Source organism: Microtus pennsylvanicus, chromosome 7, assembly GCF_037038515.1.
Source record: "Microtus pennsylvanicus isolate mMicPen1 chromosome 7, mMicPen1.hap1, whole genome shotgun sequence".
Lineage (NCBI taxonomy): Eukaryota > Metazoa > Chordata > Mammalia > Rodentia > Cricetidae > Microtus > Microtus pennsylvanicus.
Window position 1 is genome coordinate 104,208,556 of NC_134585.1, and position 23,642 is coordinate 104,232,197.

Consider the following 23,642-nt stretch of genomic DNA (forward strand, 5'->3'; position numbering starts at 1 on the left):
AATTCTTTCATTTGAACATTCTCATTGTGAAGGTTAAGCTGTCTCTTTCATTTTTCGCTAATTTTTTTCAATGCTTCATCTAATTAATTCATTTATACATGATACTTTCACCTACATCACTCTGAGCCAGCCTTCTATCTTCAGATCTCAAAATATTATAAGGTTGTCTTCTATCCATTTCTGCTCTTTTCAGTGTGACACTACACCAAATGCAGCTGCACAATTAACTTTTCCTCCCTAGGCTCATGTTATTTCAGTTACTTAAAGAACAATTTCCTGTTCGCAAGAGAATTAAGCTGAAAGTGTTATTTTTTTTGCATTTTTGAACTTCAATTGAATGGCTCCCTTACATCTAGTTAACAATCTGTGTCTGTGCTCCAAGCAGAGAAGTGCAACCTTTCATTGAATCCATCTGGGCCGTGTTCCATTTTTAAATCTAGGGCATTTTCCCATTTGACTCCTTCCTGATAGAATGTTTCAAAATCTGAAGTTTAAACATCAGAATGATTTGACTACATTAAGGAACAGTCAAAGAATGGTACAGACCATGAGCTTGGACTCAATTGCATAGTGAACAGTCTTTTCTGTTGGTACTGGTTTTCAAAATAATAAAATCTAAAGAGAGATTGAGATCAAAAGAATAAATGAAGCAGAGATGCAATCAAACTTATCCTGCAATTTTGATATAATGGGTTAAAAATTCAGCAGCTGTTTATTTTTCCCATAATTTCTACTGTAAGAGAATACCATGATTTGGTGGCTTAGTCACATAGTCAAATTGTATTACAATGATCTGTGTGCATCTATGTGTATGTGTGTACCTATGACTGATGCTGTATATATTTGCCAAAGATCCAAGTGTTGACAGAGATCAATTCTTTCCTTGATGTTCTGAAGAATTTGTTTGATTGAAAATTAGTCTAAGAGGTCATTTATTTCATTTGGTTTATGATCTTTCTTTCTTCATGAAATCCAGTAACATTGGGTAGAGCCTCTAATCATGAGGTCCTCTTTCTTGTTCTCTAAAACTGGAATAGTTTTCTGATTTTAAGACCCAATGATGATGGGAGTGTTGTCATATACCTCTCAATACCACTTAGGAACTGGATGGAGGAGGACTAGAAGTTATCCATTACATAGGTTCAACGACAGAAATGATATGATCATCTCTCTGGACACACACAAATACTTTGATACGACCCCGTTTTTAGTAAAATCCACAGATAGGATATTTCAAACTAATGACAGTTTTATAGCCAACATCAAGTAAATTGAGAATAACTCAGAGTTCCCCCTAAGATCATCAAGGGATCATTCTCCACACCTATTCAGTATAGCGGTTGAAATCTGAACAAGAGAGAAGATAAGCAAAAGTCATAAAAGAGGTATCAGCTTCTCAGTCAGCCCTCATTGTCTGCCACATTCAGACAGTCCGGTTTTATCCCATGCTTTTTCAGTCACAGTCCAGCTGGCCTTGGTGAACTCCCAATAGATCAGCCCCACCATCTCAGTGGGTGGATGCACCCCTCACGGTCCTGACTTCTTTGCTCATGTTCTCCCTCCTTCAGCTCAGTCCAGTGCTCCAATGTGGGTCTCTGGGTTTTGACCCACTGCATGTACTGGCTTTGAGGGAGCCTAGTCTGTTTAGTTGCATACCTTACTGGACCTGGATGGAGGGGGAGGACCTTGGACTTCCCACAGGGCAGGGAAACCTGACTGCTCTTTGGACTGGAGAGGGAGGAGGAGGGGAGTAGGGGGAGGGGGAGCGAAATGGAAGGTAGGGAGGAGGTGAGAATTTTTAATAATAAAATAAATAAATGAATAAATAAAAAAAAGAAACAACAAAAAAAAGAGGTATGAGCAGGAAAAGTACCAGGTAAGATCTCCCAGTTTAGATATGGTTCTGTACTTAAAGATCCAATGGAATCCACCAAAGCAATATCAGTGCTGACAATTTCAGCAAAGTGGATGGATACAAAATTAACACACATAACTAAGTGGCTTGTCTGCATGACAAAGACGGATTGAAGAAGAAATCAGGAAGGAAATCCTATATACAATCACATCTAAAGAAAAAAACACTTGGGGATAAACTTAACTAAGAAATCAATTTTTTCATCCCAGGTCAGTTGTTCCTTTCAGTAGAATAGTGACATGACTATTATGGGTAACTAATCACTTTCTAATTAGATTGGAGGTTTGCTTCAGTGGAGATATTTTCAAATCTGGCACTATAATCTTATTCAAAAGTTCCTAGTGAGGAATTTATAAGATCTAGGGTAGAATTTGTTGTTGTTAGTTTAGGTCTGATAGGTTACTCATAATTCAGTTCCATACTACACACATATGGGCAGACTAACTGGACTTAGAGGGTTATCATAAAGATGAAAAAGACATGAAGTTTAGAAGAGAAATTATTGGGATGAATGTGGGGTGGGGGTAATTGAATAGCTGAAATGAGAATTAAATGTGACGTTTGTTTAAATGTATTCAATTTTCCAATATAAAGAATATTTCAAAGAAGCAAATATCAAAACAATGCATTTGTGTTTCATTGGGCTCACACATTAGCACTGGCTAATATTTTTGTATACTGAGTTTTAAACTTAATCAAATTTTCAAAGTCAAGTGTCTTTGACTATAATGCATCTCTTAGGATATTTTGACAAAATCAGTGGCATGTTCACAAGCTAAAGTTGCCTGTCAAAGGTACTCATTCCTAGGAATGGACGTAACATAGCTTCCCTGCTACATGTTTCCCTTAGCTTGGAGCAGTTGATGTGAAGGGTGTTGCCTCTATGGAAGCATGGTAGTACATTTTAGGATACAGAAACTGAAGTCTTGCAGTAAGTATACTCCCAAAGTCTGAGTGTGCCTCTTTGCTCTGGCCGGCATCACATGTTCTGCGGTTGATTTTGCTATTAACACAGAGAACTATCTTTTTCAGGTAACTTCGTTGGTCTTTCCTGCTTGTTCCTGCTGAAAATGAGTCCTCAAGACTTAGGAAAAATGAATAGGTAATATTTCTTTCTGCCTAAGATTCCTTGGAGGCTTTTTTCAGCATGTGTAGGTACCAGCTTTTGGAAATAGGCCATTGACCCTTAAAGCCAGTTTTCATAAGTTATCACTTCCATTGGGGGTTTGTTCATCTTCAGGGAAACTAGATTCTTTTATGTCACGATTCATTTTTTTTTTCTCATTTGTTTGTGTGTTTTATCCTTCAAATAGTCCTGTGCTTTACCACTGATTTACATCCCCTGCTCCATCTTACCTGTCCTATTTGCCTCTTCGGCGTCCTACAGTTTCTAATATCTAGGGGCCTTCATTATTGTCTCTGATTGTTAGCACTTTTAGTTATTTATAAAAGAATCCCAAATGTCCAAGGCAATTTGTGTCCATACTTAGATTTACTCTACAGATGATATTAAATAAAAAGTAGTGACTTCATGCTTGACTACCAAGTAGAAATTCTGGATTGAAGTGGCACCATTGAAAAAGCTGAAAACAGGATGTAAGCCAAAAAAAAAAATCACTCAACTAAGTAAATAATATGGAATTGGGCAAAAGAAGTGAGAGGAGAGTGAATGCTGAAGAAAGAACAAAATTAACTGCTCTGACACCTTCGACTTCAGGCCAAAATTAAGAAAACTGAAGTCAAAGGCATAGAAAGTGAATTTGAATGTGAGGCTTCAATATCAGCTGAACTGTACACATAAATGTCTATTGTCAATTATTTTCCCCCCAAGCAATTTATCGCAGTGATTAACAAAGTTTTTTGCCCTATTGGGAAAGGAAGAAGACATTGTAAAGTATGTCTTATCCCAAGGAAAAAGTAAGGTAATCTGTAATATTAATTTACCAGTCTGCATTTGGTATCGGCATGCCAATCCCATATACTGTCAAAACGATTTCATTGCTTTTGGCCTTAAGGTTCTCTGATGTTTCCTTAAGAAGACACATCAACCCAAAGAATAAAGGCAAGAGAAGGTCATTTGGTGAATGAATATATAATCAGTATCCCAAGAAAAGAAGGAAGCTTCATTTCTCTGTTCCTTAGAGCAGCCCTGTTCGGGGGGTGGAGGGATGTTATTTAGATCTTGGGATTTAGAACACAAATCTCATCAATTAAGATTTGCTTGGAAGGAAAGCTCAATGAGGCTTACATTTAACTGAAGATGAGCCTACAAGAGACAGATGACAGCAAGGCTTGCTTATCTCTGAACATTCAGAAACTCCCTTCTGCTCCTCTCAGAGACTCTGCTTTCTGCCTAGTAACACTTGCTTCTGCATGTACTTAATCACTTAAGGAAAAAGTTCAGTTCCTATTTTTAAACGCGATCTAAAGGGAAGTAGCTAGAGAACAAGGGCAGGAACTTTTCTCTGCTCAAAGGTCAAAGTCTCAAAGTATGCCGCTTATGTGGACACTATATAGACAGAGCTTCTTCCTGTCTTGTGTGTATGCCCTGGCACTGTCTTCAGCAATTCAGATGTAATTCCAGATAATTTACACCTGAGTATTTTTAAGACTATAAATCAACCTCCGCTCTTAAATTTATTTGCCAAATTTACAACTAAACTAATGGCTTTAAATGTCATCCCTAAAGTTTTATGAGAAACCATCTTAGTAACTGTCATAGAGTTACCATGGCTGTGATAAAACACCATGACCAAATTAACATGGCGAAGAAAGGTTTATTCAGCTTACAGATCTACATCACTGTTCATCACTGAAGGAAGTCAAGACAGGGACTCAAACAGGGCAGGAACCAGGAGACAGGAGCTGATGCAGAGGCCCATTGCTTACTGGGTTGTTTCCCATGGCTTGCTCAGTCTGCTTTCTTATAGAACCCAGAACCATCAACTCAGGGATGCCACAACTGCCAATGGTCTGCATTCTACCCCATAAATCACTAATTAAGAAACTTTCCTACAGCCTTGCCTACAGTCCCATCTTATGGAGACATTTTCTTAATTGAAGTTCCCTCCTCTAAGATGGTTTCAGCTTGTTTCAAAATGAAATAAAACTATCCAGCACAGTAAATTATATTAGATTTATAGAATAAGGGTACTGAACTCAGCCATTCAGCATGTGAATGACAAAGGATCATACAGAAAGACAATAGTAACACATGTGAGGCTTTGATGAGTAGATAAAAATAATTTTAAAATATAATTTAACAGATAAAATGGAAAACCCTGATGTTGAACACATCAATGACACCCATGACTAACTTCCTAATTATTATTATTGACTGTGTGTATGTGTGATATGTGATATTGGGGAGGCATACATATGCCATGAAGCATGTGTACAGGGCAGAGGAAAGCTCTGATTGGGTGCTTCCCTTTGACCTTTACATAGCTTTGTTCCACACATAGTCTCAGACTTCCCAGCAAGCGCTTTTAGCCTCTGCATATTCTTGCATGTCTCAGAAAGCAAATTACCATTAAAAAAAAAAGCAAAAGGTAAAGAATTTTGAAGTTTCCTGTATTTCATGTTTTACTACATAAAAACACAGTTTTTTAAAATTATTATCAGTTCTTATTATCATCATTTAAGAACTCTCCTTCTTCTTTTATCTTTTTATAAACTAGTTTTCTGGTGTAATGGCAAAAGCCAGCACTTACCAACAGAGAATGTATGGCTGTTTGCGGAGAGACTGTCAAACAAAATACAGCCCTCAGCCATTTACGCATATTTATTTGTTCTTATGTAAAATGGAGCTATCGATTCTTACATCCATTAATAAATCAGCTTTATAGTCATGCATTCAACATTTTGAGGGAGCTTCTAATTTAGCTTTGCAAATTTTGTTACAAGAAATATCTTTAGGGCTGGAGAGATGGCCCAGTGGTTAAGAGCATTGCCTGCTCTTCCAAAGGTCCTGAGTTCAATTCCCAGCAACCACATGGTGGCTCACAACCATCTGCAATGGGGCCTAGTGCCCTCTTCTGGCCTGCAGGCATACACACAGACAGAATATTGTATACATAATAAATAAATAAACAAACAAACAAATAAATAAAATCTTTAAATTTGGACAAAGAACCCTGGTCTCAAAACCATACATTGTTTCTTCCTACCTTTCAAGAGAGAAAATTATCCCTGCTACCATAAATGACAACATATGTCTGAACATCGAAATTTAATAATAAGATAATAAATATGGTTTAATGTATCTCCTTTGTGTCAAACAAATGGTATTCTGTATACCCGTGAATCCCTGCTCGCAATCTTTTCTTTTTGGATTGTTTAACTTCCTACCTGTTTTCTAAATTTTTGTTTGTGTATTTTACAAGAGCTTAGATATGGGCAGCCCTGCCAAGGACTGCTGTGATCAGTTGCTTCCAGACAGTGTAAATAACTGCTTATGCAAGCCCACAGACAACTGATCTTTACTGAGAACTGAAGCAACTGTGTGCATGGGGCGCTTAGTCATTGTTATGTAACTACTGAGCTTTGGAGCAAGGCAAAACCAAGAGCTCATAAACTAGATCCAGAGCCAGAAAGTAGAACTGGACTCCAAATAGATAAGAATCCATATTAATATTGTAATTTTGATAGAGGGTCAGTGTGAAATACATTGGGTAAAGGAAACTCTTCGCTAAGCCTCAATTTCTTTTTTTCTTTTGCAAATTTTCCCTGGGAGCAAGAATTTCCCCCTCACGAAGCCCAGTACATCTCTATTTAGGAAATTGGAAAAATAGACTACCGGCATGGTAAACACCTAACTCTAGCCTGATTTGAAGCACTGTCTTCACTAGAAAATGAAATGTTTTCTTCATCAATTGCTTCTAAATATTTATGTTATCAACAAAAACATAATCTATTATTTTTTCTGATAAATAATAAAAATTCAGTGAAGGGTTATCAAATGAATGAAATAGTAACTACCACACATAAAAGACACTGGATTGAAGAGATTAGTACATTTCCCTTCCTTCAATATTTTGGTGGATGTGTGTCTACATTCATATGTGAATATATATTTGGTACATATGAGTGTAGGGGCACATGATCATATTTTTGAGGATACATGCATAGTACAAAACCACTAACCTCAGGTACCATGACCCAAATATCATTTTAATTATTTGAATGATAATGTCTTAGTTGCGGCTTACTATTGTTGTGAAGAGACACCATGACCGTGGAAGTACTTATACATAAAAACATTTAACTGAGGTGGGTCACGTACAGTTTCAGAGGTTTAGTCCATTGTGATCATGAAGGGGAGCATGGCAACATCCAAGCAGGCATGGTGTGTGAGAATACTGCATCTGGACTCAGAGACAACAAGAAGTTTACTGACTGTCACGCTAAGTGAAGTTTGAAAAAAAGACCTCAAAGCCGCCTCCGCAGTGACTCACTCCTCCAGAAAGACCATATCTACTTCAACAAGGCCACACCTCCAAATAGTGTCACTCTCTTTGGGGACCATTTTCTTTCACCACATATGTGAAAAGCTTTCTTTCCTTACTACAGAACATTGCATTTGCATTATCCATATACAAAACCAGAAAATCCCCAAAGCAACCAAATACTGATATTTGACCCATATTTCCAACTATTTAAAGCAACAATTCCCATAAAGCATTAACATATTAAGAAGTTTTGTGTTTTAACAAATTTTCTAGTTTTAGTATTTTCAAAACTAATATATCTGAAGATATAGCAACCAATACAGAAATAGTACTTACTGTTTCTATTTCTTTGGAAAAACTTAAGGAAATATGACAGAATACAATATAGCTGTATGTGATTGCTATCTTCAGATTGCAGAGTCACCTAAATAATTTTATGAAATTATTCATTTTCTCAGCCTCATTCTTTACATCTAAAACTTCAATGCATTTGTATTATTCTTTTTACAGTCTGAGGGAAAGAAGTCAATGATATGAAGAGGATTAATACCAAGAAACTTTTGTCCATTAATAAATAACATCTGTGTTCTACAGACTTTTCCAAATTTTTAGGATTACCACAAGTACCAGATAATCTATTGAAATTTAAAGCATGTCCATAGAAAAGTTAAATTCCCAAGTTCAAGAATGTTAATGAGCCTATAACACTATGAAAACCTGTAAATATTTTCAATTTTTTCTCTTGCTTTCTATGTTTTTAACATTTAACTTTCTTTAAAATTTGCTGGACAACAGTGACAAGATTGTTACTGAAGACTCACCACTTTGAGTCCTAAAGAACATTTTTTCCTTATTATCAGTAATTATTTATCAGTTTCTATCCCTAATAAATATTTTCCATACCATGTTACACAGCTACTTGCTGAATTAAATATTTGACATACTCAAATTAAGTCATAAATTAAGGTCTATCAAGTATATCTAAAGAATAACACATTTTAATATGAAACTCATATTACCTCTTTATATGAGACCCTTCTTTAAAACTGTGGCATTTAGAGGAAGAATGTTTAAGAAAGAAATGTTAAAAAGACTATTGCTAAGTGTACCAAGAGGAAAAACAGGAAAAAAACTCCATTTTTATATATACATAAAAAATTGGAAAAAAATTCTTACATTTTATATCTATTTCCACTTCACACATCTTAAAAATTTGCAACAATTTTGCTAAAACTATGCTCCAACAATTTTTAAGTTGTATCTTTTAAAAGAATAGTAGCTTTCCAAGAAAATGTATATTGAGAAATATGCAGTTATTTATATTAGTTAAGTGCTGAAAGGACAACAGTCAATTTTGCATTTCCTGGAGTTTTGAGCACAGATGAAAGCCTGAAAAAGCACAAAACATTCATTATTTATTTGTAGGAATTATGCTAGGTGGTAAGAAGACATTTTTCACCCTTTGTCAAATTTCAAAAGGCTTAATTACTTAGATTTCCCACCATGGCCATCAAATGAAAATAGAACAATATTTCCAAGTGTAATTTTACCAATAAACAGAAAAATCATTCAACCAGACATATTGATCCTGTATAAAACATGGCTTTCAAAATAACTAATGAAATAATAGTTGTATATATTTCTGCTATGTTAACTTCATATGCACCTAAGTAATGGAGTCAAAGGAAATAATCAGTAACTATGTCACTTTATTAATTCTTCATAAAATTTCTCTTTAGCTAAGTCTTATTTCTGGGAGAAGCTACCAGATCCATAATTAAATTTCAGAAGCCCAGGAAGGAAGAGGAAAGTATTAACATTCGCTAACTATGGTGCTCTTAGCCATTTCACAAACAGTGGTGAGTATAGGTTAGGCAAGTTGACTCAGTAGATGAAGGAGGTTTCTGCCAAGCCCAACAAGCTTAGTGTGACTTCTGAGACCCACATGAAGGAATAAGAAACAGGCTGCCCTCTGCCTCTACCACTTACAATGGCACATGCACATCACTACACTAAATAGGTAAATAAGAATAATTTTTAAAATAAGATAAGGAAAAACAAATAACAATGAAGAAGAAAATTTAAAGAAAATATGTTTCTTTTTGTTCCACTTAAAGTTTTTGAGAGATTCATAGAATTTAAAATTGCTCATTAATGTCAGGTTTTGTTGTGTGTCTTTCTTTAAATGAATTAGCACATCCACATTAGATTTAGATTTTTTTTTTTTACTTTTTTATTTATTTTACGAACAACAACAGTTTTCCTTCCCTCTTCTCTTCCCATTCCCTCCCGGCATTTCCTATCTACCTTTCTTCTCCATCCACTCCTCCTACATTCAAAAAGAGGCAGGCCTCCCATAAGAGTCAACAAACCATGGCACATCAAGTTAAAGTTGGATCAAGATCTTCCCCCTTGTATGAAGGTTAAGCGAGCATCCCAGCATAGAAAAAATGTCCCAAAAAGTGAACTCATGTGCCAGGGACAAGCCCTAATCCCACTGCTAGGGGTCCCACAAACAAAGCTACACAACTGTCACCCACAGGCAGAGGGTCTAGGTCACTTCTTAGCTTTCAGTCCAGATTCTGTGAATCCCCACTAGTTCAAGTCAACTTTTTCTGTGGGTTTCCCCACTGGATATTGACACCCCCTTGCTTGTAAAGTCCCTCTCTCTTTCATAACTAGATTCCAGGAGCTCGGTCCAGTGCTCGGCTGTGGATTTCAGCATCTGCTTCCATCAGTTACCGGATGAAACTCTCTGATGACAATTATAGACGTAAAACTCTGATTACAGAAGAAAGTCACTTCGGGGACCCTCTTCACTCTTGCTACGAGTCTTAGCTGGGGTCATCCTTATGGATTTCTGGGAGTTTCCTTAGCAAAAGTTTTCTCCCTTATTTTGATTATGTTCTGAAGCTAATTTCGGACATTTTGATTCATGATTTAATATTCATTTGGACCAGCTATGAGGTATATTACCATGTACCCAAATTTTACTATGATAAATGTTTCTCAAATTTCTGCTTCTTTTATGTCTGCTCCTGTATTTTCAAAAATGTTATTTTTAGACTATCTCTTATGTGGTTCATGCTGGCCTCAAACGCATGATACTCCTGATACAGCCTTAAGCATGCTGGTTTGTAACACCATGCCTGCCTTCAAACTTTAAGCTTCTGTGATCTCAGGAATGAGGTCACTGTTCAACATGTATTTGCGACAGACAGATGGAACCTTAGGTATATCATTGCGACACTAACACTAATTATGAAAGAAAATACTTTCAAGACTCAGGACTCAAAGACATGTGTTTTAGATTGCTGAAATTTAGAAGAGCTAGGTATCTCTCTTTTCAAACAGTGACTTATAAACTAGATTGTTTTTTGATGATTTATCTGTTTAATGTGAGTGCTCTATCTGCAGGTATGCCTTTTTGTCAGAAGAGCGCATCAGATGCCTCTAGAGATGGTTATGAGCAATGATGTAGTTACTGGGAATCTAGCTCAAGGAAGAGCAGGGAATTCTCTCAACTTCTGAGCCATCCCTCTAGCCCCTAGAAACTAGATTTTACACACACTCCAGGGATAAGTTAATTTTGTAAGGACTGTAAAGTTTTTATCGTTATGAAGGTGCATAATGTAGAAATTTGCCAAAATTAACCTGAACAAAAATTGATACTCCGGAGAAAAAGCACTTTGATCAATTGAACTTTGGAAGTATGGTGCAAAAATATTTTATTCCTACACTAATAATATTTTACCAAGGATTAGAGAAAAATGATTCTGAGCTTTTGATGAAATTCATGCCCTCTACAAGCAGGATAAACATTATTAAAACTAAAGCTTAGCCACTGCCTAAGTAGGGTTCTTAAAGCTCCACAAAAGGAGAGTGACTTTCGGCACTGAATCATTAATGTACCCATGTGATAGGGTTCCAAATTTGGACATATAGTAGTATATCCCCCAGAGGAGAAAGATTCTACTTGGCATTCAAATTGTAGGAATATGGCTGTCAAGATGGTTCAGTGGGTAAAAGCATCTAGTTTCAACCTAAGATCCTGACTTTTGGCCACGTAAGCTCTGCTGTGAAAGGAGTGAACTGAATCTTACAAACTTTACTCTGATTTTCAGCTACATGATCATATGTCATGGCATGCATGAACCTACACATACACGCACACACTCATAGAAATAAATGAGTATGAAATGCTTACAAAATGAGAAGTGGGAAAAATGCCTCAGTAGTTAAGGACACTTAACTTTCCGATCTTCAGAGTACCTAGACTCAGCTCTCAGCATCCACATCAGGTACCACAAGATAGAAAGTAACTTCAAATCTAGGGAACCCATCATCCCTTTCTGGTTTCAAAAAGTATCTGTACATATGTAGTGTATAGTCATATAATCATAAAACAAATCTTCAAAATATTGAAAAATGGAAGACTGATTGTAAGAAACATTATGTAGGAGGGAGCTAAATAAAACTTGCAACATCAGAACCATAGAATCAATTTGCATAAAAATAATTAAAAACTATTATGGGTAAATTGTCTTGACTTTTTGCAATGTTGTTACACACACTTTTTAATGTTACTAAGGGTAATCAGAGGCACAACAAAGTATCTGGCAATCCATCAGTATACTATAGGTGCAACAACCACAAAGAAAACAGTAAGTATCACAGTGACTTTCTTTGCAAATTAGGTCATTGAAATTTTAAAATAAATATATCTGGCCATTTCTGCAGTTTGGCTATAAAATGTCCTCTAATGGCTCACGTGGTTAAGGTTTAATCACAAGTACATCCCTCCATTGGGGTATATTGGAAAGTTTATGATTTAATACTGAATGGAAGAAGCTGGGATTTCAGAGGTGTGCCCCAGAAGTGAGTGTTATGATGCTGAGTACATCTTTTTTAGCTTTCTACTTGTAGATCATCATGAGGTAAATAGCATCATCTGCCTGTGTGATCCAGATCCTGAAGATGGAGTTTCAGAATTTAGCAGTCAGATTGATGGTGTTAGGTTTGACTTTGAGTAAAACCTTCCTTTCCATCTCTCTACCTCTACTTTAAAACAGAATATTAACTCAGTTTTATTTTATCTTGGAGTCTCTGAAATTCTTTTTGATTTCCCAGGACATACAGGTAAGAGCTGTATCTTCATTTTCACGGAAACTTTGTCTTAAGACTACAAACATTGGGGTATTTAATGATTCGTTGAAGGAAGTTCAAGGGAACGTAGACATATTAAGAAAATAGGTACTGGTTGATTTAAGAGGGGCTGATCCTTACATCAAGGTTTGTCCCACTCCTCATAAGCACACACTCTGAGGACACTATAGCCATTGCAAATTTTCCAGTAACTTCCAATGAGATAAAAAGGAAAATAAGTGTAGAGGGAATGAATCCCTGAAGCCTATACATGTGTGACCCAGAGCACCTGGGTAGAGTCTCGCTTCTGAGTAGGCCTGTCCCACAATCCCAATAGGAGCTGTTTGTTAGAAAAAAGTTGTTACTGTTATTCTGTTTCTATCTGTTGTTCTTACACTGTGAGTCATCAGCATCTGTGACCTTCATTCTCTCTGTACCTGTGGCTTCATCTCCCATTAGTGGCTGCTTCCACATTCCGGCATTAGCAGCCATCTGTCTTCATCTGCTACACTAATTTTTTTCTCTGCAAGTTTTATTTCTCGAATATACTATTCTTTATATATCCCACAAACCAAACTTGATGATATCCCAGAGTCCTTTTCTAAGATACATAACAACATGGCCATGTACTGAGTACGTTTTGCTCTGGATCCATGGGTAGATTATTAGAGTAAGGACCTTCAACATTTTTCAGCAGTTCATATATTGCATGTCTGGCTGCAAGGCAACAGGGTTGAGATCCAGGATCTTTTGGAGGTGATTGTATAATGATACCATTGACCCCCATTAATGTTTTTTTATCATTTATTGTCCAATAGGTATCAAAGGAAGATGTTATTATTCAGTGATATTTTAAAATATGGAAATCTTCATGAATTTGAGTACCATATTCACAGGTATCATGTTAAGGTTCTCTGAATTGTCCTAAATTTAGTATATGTGCTGCTGAGCAAGCAAGCTTGCTTACTAACCTTCCTGCCTGCCACATCATAGATCTCCCCTCCACTAACCCCTAATACTATAATGTTTTACCTTTGTTTGTAATAGACATAAAAGCAACTGGACAGTTCAAGGACTGAAGCCTCAAAAGGGTAAATATTTCTTTCTTTAAATTTATGTAATATCCTGTGAGTCTATAATGTCCATATTGCTCTCAAGTGGCACTATCAGGGTGTAGGAACCTTTAGGATATGGGATATGATTGGAACAGTTCTCTCACTGGGAATATGTGCTCAAAGAGTTACTAGATTTTTGTAACACCACTTTCTCTCTACATTCACTTCTTGATCAGCCATGAGTTATGTAACTGTATCACATATTCCATCACAAGGTACTGCAGTGTCACAGAGACAAAACAACACAGATATGGCTGAAATCTCAACCTTTATGAACACACACACACACACACATACACTCTCACTCACTCAAGTTTCATTGCCTTGTATAGATATGGGTATTTGAAGAAATATTATTGCTTTGATATGCTCTTCATTAACGTCTTTTACTCCAAAACACTTAATCATAAAATTATTTTACATGTACTGTGCTATGACAAATGTCCTTTTTCCTCTTTTACGTAGCTATATGTCTGACATTAAACTATAAATAACATCATTGTTAAGCATCCACTAGTAAGGGAACAGTGATAAAAACTGCAAACTGCAAAGATCCATTATCTCTTTACAAAATGAAATGAAACAAAAAATATACAAATGGATTCCTGATGCATAGGATGTGAGGTGTGCTTTAACGAGGAATAAACAACCCTGAATAGCACTACAGAACTGTAATCTATATAAGATATTATAATAAACTTCTCTACTAAACAGACACTGGGGAGCTAGTGAGATGGCTCAGTATTAAAAGTACTCAGCACCTGAGTCTGAAGACTTGAGTTTGATTCCAGGAGGAATCAGAAAACTGAGAGAGAGAACTCCAGAGAGTTCTCAAAAAAATTTCTGAATGTAGAAGTTATAAATCAAAGTTAACTGGATTCTTTGAATAATAAAGGGGGCTTTTTGAATATTCTCAACAAAATATTTTATGATCTGATTGATATTAAAAATGACAGAATAAACACTGACAAAAATCTTACAATGGAATAAAGAGCAAATCATCTGTAGGGTAAACCTGAATTTTCAGGTAATGTCTTTACAATGTTCAAATCACAGTCATGGCAGCTGATGGGAAAGGATAATTAACAGTGGAAGATGAGGATAAAAATCCAGAAAGAAGTCATAAAATTTTTGGACAATTAATTATATGAGGATAGAGATGAACCATCTATCAAAGTGAGGATAAATATATAGAATTGAAAGAATAACAAAAGCGTAATCTGTGATCCATTTTTGTTGAAAATAAGTAATATGGAGAAATTAGTTAGTGGTAAGAACACTTGCTTCGGCAAGCACAGTGAACTGATTTCAGATATCCAGAACCTATATAAAAGTACAAGGAAGGATGTGTAAACCTGCAACTCCAGTGCTGTGGGACAGAAATGGAAGGGTCACTGGGGCTTTGTTCCCACCAGTCAAGATCCAGACGCAGTGATATAGCCAGACTCAAAAGATATAAGGCAAGGAGATATAGAGCATTACCTCGGATGTTTTCCTATGGCCTCTGTGCATGCATAAGTGTGTTTGCCTGTACACAAAAGTGTATGGATACCAAACACATACATCACACACTCACACATAATGTGGGATTCCTCTCTGTATGCTGTGAATGCCATTGGTTAATAAAAGAACTATCTTGGCCATCTGATTGGGCAATAGAGTAGAGCTAGGCAAGGAAAACTAAACTGAATGCTGGGAAAAAGCAGGGGGAGAGAGAGAAGCCATGTAGCCCTGCTGGAGACAGACTCCAGAACTTTACCCAGTAAGTCGCAGCCACATGGCAATACACAGTTTAATGGAGATGGGCTACTTTAGGATGTAAGACTTAGCCAGAAATATGCTTAAGCCTTTGGCTAAATAGTACTGCAAATAATATGGTTTCTCTGTGGTTATTTCTGGAGTCTGGGCAGCCAGGAAGTGAACAAGCAAACAAGCACCATCCTACAACACACACATACATAAAAGTTTATAAATACAGCTGCTACAATAAAATAAGAAACATATTAATATGATCACAAAATTATGCAGCAAATGTGCAATAGTAAAGATACAAGTGTACGTAGCCACAGTTGTTAGAAGTCTCTGTATGATTTTGTAGGAAGGTTCAAACAGAGGGATTGGCTCAGGCTGAGGTCAGGATGATTCAGTCCAGACAGATTATCTGGCTTCAGACTTTATTTGAATATACTACATATTCAGCAAAGACACTGTCATCTATTGTGGGAAATTATTTAGCTAAGCAGCATTATTAAATGTTTAGCAAAATTGAAACATGTTAAAAAAGAAAGTTAAACAAATATTGATTCTAAATATAAAATAAAATCGTGAGTAAGAATCTGTAGTTGAATATAAAATGTTGGCGTGTAGGTTCAAATTATTTCTTTTTTTCAAACATGAACATATTGTGTTTTCTGTCTTCTATTTCATTTTTCCTTTTTAAGAAAAAATCAAGTAATTAATACAATTTAAACTGCCCACTTTTGGATAGAAGTTGTACATTTTAATATTGTAATTACTATATGGATTTGTAACATATTCTATTATTGGTCAAAATGAAACTATGAAAAAAAGAAGAGAAAACAAATCCATGTAATATAATTCAAAGAGTCACAGAAAGGAGATGACAAGTGTCAACTGCACATTGAAGACATATCTTTCTCCTTCCACTGTCTCCATCCTGATTTTTTGGGGTATAGGCAGTTGGATCCATGTCCTAATTTTTGGCTCTTTTATCTTGTAAGTTGTATGTTATATTTGGGCAAGACAGTCTAAGGTCAGCTGAAGCCCTTTCTGTACATTCTAATGACTCCAGATTCAAACACCTGGCATTTATTTTTGGTTGTAATTGGGAGATTATATAACCTACTAGCAATATAATTGGTAGCCCCACAACTCTGAGTCTTGAGCAGCTAAGGTTAAGATGTAATTCAAATGTAAATATAGTACTAAATCTGGTAAGAGACAGTAAGTTTTCATAGTTTTTTTCTATAAAGAAAAGAAACAAAAATAGAAGAGAAAACTGAAAGCAATCTATTTAATAATACATAGCAATTCCACAGGGCTTTGCAATGAAGGTATCAAACCCAACAATCATTATATTGTGCTCATTATTACTACTTTCCAATAGTGCAATGAGGCTTATTTCAAATCAGTGGATTAACCGACTGCTTTGAAAAGGGTTTCATGCTGGTGTGAAATTCTGATTAGACTAGGCTAGTCAGAGAGCTTCAGAGATCCACCTGCCTCTTCAGGGCTGGAAATAAAACCAGTGTCACTACACCTGACTGTTTCATTACCTTAGGTTCCGGGAATAAAACTCAGGTTCTTGTGCACAAAAGTCAAGCATTTCACCAACTGAATGTTCTTCTGAGCTCAATATTATGTTTCTCTATGTATTTTTAAAAAATGTACATTTAAGCCTTTAATCCCAGCACTCGGGAGGCAGAGGCAGGCGGATCTCTGTGAGTTCGAGACCAGCCTGGTCTACAAGAGCTAGTTCCAGGACAAGCTCCAAAACCACAGAGAAACCCTGTCTCGAAAAACCAAAAAAAAAAAAAAAAATGTACATTTAAGAATTTATTTGTTTGGATGAGTTAGTTGCTTGGCACAGCCTTACTTTTTACTTTTTAAAACAATTTTTAACTTTAAATATATTTGATAGTACTATCCGCCTCCCCCAAGTCCTTTCTGCTCCCTGCTCCCTATGTTAACCACAATGAGTAAGAATAAAGACTATTCCCAAAATTATGTGGTCAAAGTAAGCAAGCTATATTTTCTGTCAGACAGGACTACTTATAAATAGAGAGAAGACAGACTATGCACATAGGAAAATGGCAGTTTATAAAGATCCAAGGGGAAACTCCATGTTAGGATGAGGCATTTAATTTTGAGCATGTTAATTAGGTGAACAAAGGGGACTTTTGATTGCTTGAGTTCAATCCTTTGATAGCTGGATATTGGTAGTCAGTATTAGGAGGAAGGATTGGCCAAATAAGGAACAGAGCTTGGGGGCTAGTTTCAGGAATGCAGTCTAAAGGTTTTCAGCAAGGCAGAGAGAATTGTGGAGTAAGGCAAGGCCTTCCAGAATTGCATGCTCAGATGTGCTAGGATCCATTCATTCTCAGCTTTTATTTTTCTTTTGGGTGCCTGGGTTTTGGGAAAGTAGATGTTGTTCTCTCTGGCTGCTTCCAGTCGACATTCAGGTACCATTTTAAGGGGACACGAGGAAGCTAGGTTGTTGACCAAGGCCTAGAAGTTCAGACTATTTCATTCTATGTCAATGCCCAGGTTCTGTGGGACCATCTGAGGCTAGGGAAGTGTAGTGTGTGAGACTGAACAAGAAGGAGATTCAAGGGAATCACTTGGGACTGGTAAAAGATTTGCTGGAACAGTGTGTAGTAGATTTGAAATTTGGGGTACAGATATACTAGGGACTGAGCTAAACTTAAGGAGTTTAGAAAAAGTTTTCTCTATGATGTATATCTGAAGGTTTTAGGTTCACGGTACTGGTAAGTTGGGAAGAAAAGTCCCAAGACTAGGGCTAAGGGTAAAGATACCAGTGAAAGGGAGAGAGATACCATTCTTAGGAATAGGCAATAGAAGGGACAACTTAAGCTGTTGATAGACAGGAACACTTGTTTGGAGTCTAAGAATTCTTGAGAGGAGCCAGGAAAGTTTAGATTGGCTATATAAGGTTAATTGGTTCTTTTGTATCTAAAAGAAGGTTCTGGTTGGGTTGAGGAAAATATAATTTAAAAGGCTTTTGTCAATTGGTGACAGAGATAATATGTAACAGGTTTTGGGGGTTGTTATAGAAAAGTTGAAAAAACATGGCTTTGGTTCCAAAGAGGTAACTTAGATGGTCAAGAGTACAAGAGTATGAGATGGATGGGAGAGGAGGATGTTGAGAGTTTGGGAAAGGGGTTTTGAGGGTCTGGGGAACATCGAGTCAAAGGGATAAGTGTGGAGGAATAGAGAGGAGAACAAGCAAGAGATGAAAGGGATGAGTTTTTTGGTAAGAGATGGAGAGACAGAATCCAAAACAGCAGAGGAGATTTAGAAGTGAAGGAGATCCTTTGGGTACATTCCTTAGAGTGGTATAGCTTGGTCTTGGGTTAGATTAATTCCCATCTTTCTGAGGAACCTCCATATTGATTTGCAAAATGCCTGTACAAGTTTGCACTCCAAGGAGCAGTGAAGAAACGTTCTTGTTCCACATCCTCTCCAGCATATGCTGTCATTAGTGTTTTTGATCTTAGCCATTCTGACAGGTGTAAGATGGAATCTCAAAGTTATTTTGATTTAGTTTTTCATGATGGGTAAGGATGTTGAACATCTCCTTAAATGCTCCTTTGTCATTTGAAAGTCTTTTGTTAAGTATTCTCTGTTTAGACCTGTACCCCATATTTAAATCAGATTATCTGTTTTTTTGATTTTGGTTTCTTGAATTCTTTATGTATTTTGGGGCTCAGTCCTCTGTCAGATGTGAAATATGTCAGGATCTGTAGGCAGCTATTAAATAGCATGGTAAATGAATAGATTAACAAAAATAAATACATGCATGAATATGAAATAGTTCTTTTAGAAATTGATCACAGAATTTCAAAAATGTACTTGCACAAATGAAAAGGTATATTATTAAACTATTATAAAAGATAATTTTTCATTGTGAATAATAAGATGTTGAATTTGTTCTAAAACAATGTAACCATTAAATTTTCTTATACATACTATCTTTCCACAATCACAGAGATTTTAAAAATAATTGCTTTCATTAGAAATCCATTTTTAAATGACTTATCTCTTTAAGCATGTATTTCTGGGAGATCTGGGCTGAGGTGGAAAAAAAGTACACCAAAAAGAAAAAAATTCATTCATCTTTGGATGGTTTTATATGAATTTTCTTGGTGATCTGAGGCAAAAATAAAACAACTTGATTTTCTGATTTTATGTTATTAAAAATGTGAAAAATGAACTTATGAACATACATGATTATCTACAAAGTCCATGAATATAAATTCCCAGCTTATATCATGCCAATCTATTTTTATTATATTTTCCACAGTCTTCCTAGGAGAATTGCAGTGACAGGGACACCAACAACCAGCACATCCCATCAGCTATTAAATGTTTCTCCGAGTCCTAAGGCAATTGCATTTTATTTTTCTTTCTAAGGATTTCAAACTTCTGAAAGGCTGATGATTCCTATAAACACACTTGTAAATTTGATAAAAAATATATGCTATTATTAGGAACAGGAGAGGAGGAAGAAGCAGCTTACATTGTTATGGAGGTGATCGCAAATGCATCAGCTGTCACCAGGGTTGTCCCCACTTGACAGGTCAATAACCGCTCATCTTCTGCAGCTGGCTTTGCTGAGCTCTGAGTAAACTGTGCTGTATGCAAACTGTCAGGAAGAGGCTGACATGTCATTACCACTGACCTCCAGGATGAAAATCCCAACGTGAAACCAAACAGCACAGATAATTTTCATTAGAGTTCAAATTCATCTCCACACCTTCCACTTAGCCATGGACAAAGAAAGTACCAGAAAGAAAGCAACTGATGAACTCTGATCAACTCGCAGAATATTAGTGCTAAGGAACCCACAAAAAAAAATGCTCCATTCTAAAGGACTCAATATGAATCTTTTTATAACACAGGCAAAACACAGCCCTCAGAGCCAGCAGTTGAATTAAAATATTTTCTGACACTCATGTAAAGAATTCTAAGTGGATCCAATCTCGGCAGCATTGCTGCTTTAATGCCTTTTCAGCTCAGACACATCAGACAAATACCAACTGCCACCAGAGGCACAGGTACTGCCTGGCTTGCCACGCTCTCTGATGTTGCTTTGTCCAGCTGCTCCTGACCTCACTTGAGCTCAGAGTGTGTGGGGAAACACATAACACGTGACCTCTACCATGTGCAGTCCTGCAAGCAACAGGATGAGCAAGTGTCTTGTGCAGTGGGGCAAATGAATTGCTTTTCTGGCATTTGCTTCTCGGAATTAAAAAATCACAGTGTTAAATCAGCTGGGGGAAGCAATCACCTTCCAGCCTCCCACAATGCTCACTGTCACAAGACCTCTCTTCTCATCTGTGGGGATCAAAGGATTGACCACACCGCAAGTAATCCCTTAAAACCACCAACACAAAGGGCATTGAATTGTTGCACTATATGAAGTATGTATATTATACCCTACAATTATTTTTTCAACAAAATTTCAGGGAAAATTTATTTTCAGAATTAAATAATTAGTTTAAGTATTTAAAGCACTCATTTGTGTATCTTAATATATGGATTGATTTTATTTTTAGAAGCAGACTATTCTTTCATCAAACAGCATCAGGCCCATTCAGGAGAGTATTAAATCTATGAATGGCCTTGATTCTGCCTCACTCATGCATCAAACAGTGTTTTTTTCACGACCCTGGATATGCAAAGCAGGTCTGCCTCTAGTGCATACTGAAATGCAACCTGAAGTGGTCCAGCACTGAAGTGTATAACCCTGGGATCCTGGACGGCTCAAGCAGCCAACTCACTAGGGAACTGAGCAATCAGTTACAGGAGAGCTCTGGACAGCTGGAGGAGGAAAGCGGCAGAGCTGCATGTGGTGACAGGCTCTGGAGACAGTGACTACATTAGCAGCATGATATGTATACAGTGACTCATATTTCCCCCCCTTTCAGCCATCCTCATATAAATAGCAAGAGCATCCGCTATAATAACTGAGCATAGATATGAAGTATCAGTGACATATTTTTAATTTTCTGAGCATTAGGACATTTATTATAATTTAGTGGAAGTAATGTGACTCAAAAAAAGATAGCAAAAGGTTTTAAAAGCAGACAAGCCATGATTTAAAGCCACTTAACCATTAATGTATGGTGACATTTAGATGGTTATTTAAATGTCTTTGAACTCAATTTCTTTGCTGTAATAATAGGATGATAATTACCTGACTAGGGTAAAAATAATAAATAATATTTAAAATTTAAAAACACTGTCTTTGAAGTATCAAACACTAATTATGACCTGATTGTATGAATCTAGATTTATTCTTTTAGGTTGGTCTTGATGCCTGAGCGAAGCTATGATCAATGTTAATAGCTAGGACAACATGTTTTGACTTTAAATTTCATGATTTCAACTCTTAGTTTTTTAAGAACATAGTTATCTAATTTATAGATAATTTAAACTATGTATTTACTTAGTGTTCTGTTTGTTTTGTATGAAAATGCTGAAGATGCTTCAGTAGCAGAAGCCTACCACCAGGAGGAGCTCCATTGTCCTTGATGAGTTTTCAAGAGTTTTCCCTTTTTTAATAAAATGGATTAAATCCAAGGCCAATTCATAACAGACATTACCTAGATGGAAGGTCTGAGTTTCTCTGCATTCCTTAGACTTCCTAATTTTCCCACTTCAGATCCTTAGGACACATTGCCCTGGGGCTTTAGGCACCCAATGGAATTAGCACAAATGAAGGGCCATTTGAATATAAGAAAGTTAATTCTCTAAAAAGGTTTAAAATGTGTACCCATTTATTTCAGCTCTGGACCAAAGGGGAAAAATCATTTTATGATTTACTTATCCTTCTTCTTTTACATCCCTACCTCCTTTCTTTTCTCCTGTTCTTTGTCTTTTATTTGCTCTTGTGTTCTTGTTTGGATAATGAAACTCAGACTAGATACCAAGCCTTATGTAAGTTCCAGAGATTGTCTGACCATTTTTAAGAAGTGAAGCCCCTATCATTGAGGAACCACCTTAAGAATTGAAAACAGAACACAAAATATTAGTCAAACGTAGTATCAGATATCTCGTGACTTGTTACTCCAGGAGAATGAATTTCCCCTGCATGAATGTTTAGATTCTTGATACTAGGCAATAAATAAATAATTCTATGAAACATTTTCTTTTCATAAGGAGCTATTGTGTATGTAGGAGATTTTCTTTAAACCTTGGATCTTCCATTTGTTAATTCAACTAGCTTTTATACATTTTTAAATATTTCTTATAAAATTTATAAATTCATATTAGGGGAAACTCTCTCTCTCTCTCTCTCTCACACACACACACACACACACAGAGAGAGAGAGAGAGAGAGAGAGAGAGAGAGAGAGAGAGAGAGAGAGAGAGAGAGAAACCGAGTCCGTCAGTCAGACAGAGGTAAAATAATGTAAGCAAAGCAACAAAAACAGCAAAATTTGCAAACAATGTCTTTTCTGATGTAGCAAGTCATGAAAGGTTAGGAGTAAAATTGTGTTATGTGAAACTAATCTGAGTCGGGTCCCTATGTCCAGTTGTAGCAGGGTGTTGGGTAAGAGGCAGAATATACAATCAGCTAGTCAGAATGAATCATAGAGTTCTCCAGGGCTCGAGAAAGAGAGGCACCTGTGGAAGAGGAGGTGGGCCAGAAGATCATGCAGGCTTTTTTGAGTAAGGAAGTAGATGGTAACAATGTTTATTATAGTCGTTGTGATTCTCTTGGTTTTTATTTTTATATTTGTCTTCAAGTTATATTCTATAATAGCTTTATTATATAATAAATGATAAAATAAATCTCAATATCTGCTGCACACATTGGGCATTATTAAACCATGCAAAAGCAATGTAATTCCACCACACCATCTAATACAGCCATCCTGAGGTGCAACAGAAAGAATATACCGCACCATTCCCCCAGTATCTTTTCTTGCATTCAGGGGTTTTACGAACCTCTCCCTGGGCTGCAAACTAATGTCAGCTCAGCCACCTTGAGACCTGCTCGGGGATTAGACCTTTATGGATGCTGTCAGCTGCCAAAGTTGTCCACCATACTGCTGTTGCTACTGTCAGGTGGGGAAGACATATTCCAAATAGCTGCATTGCCTGCAGCCAGGCTGGTGTATATAGCACAGATGCACCTCTCAGATCAATACTGCCTGGAGCTCACAAGTGCCAGGGAAGAAGCTGGTCCCGGTGCCTGGCTAACTCTCCCCAAGTCACCACCACGAAAGCACACTGACTTCTATCTCG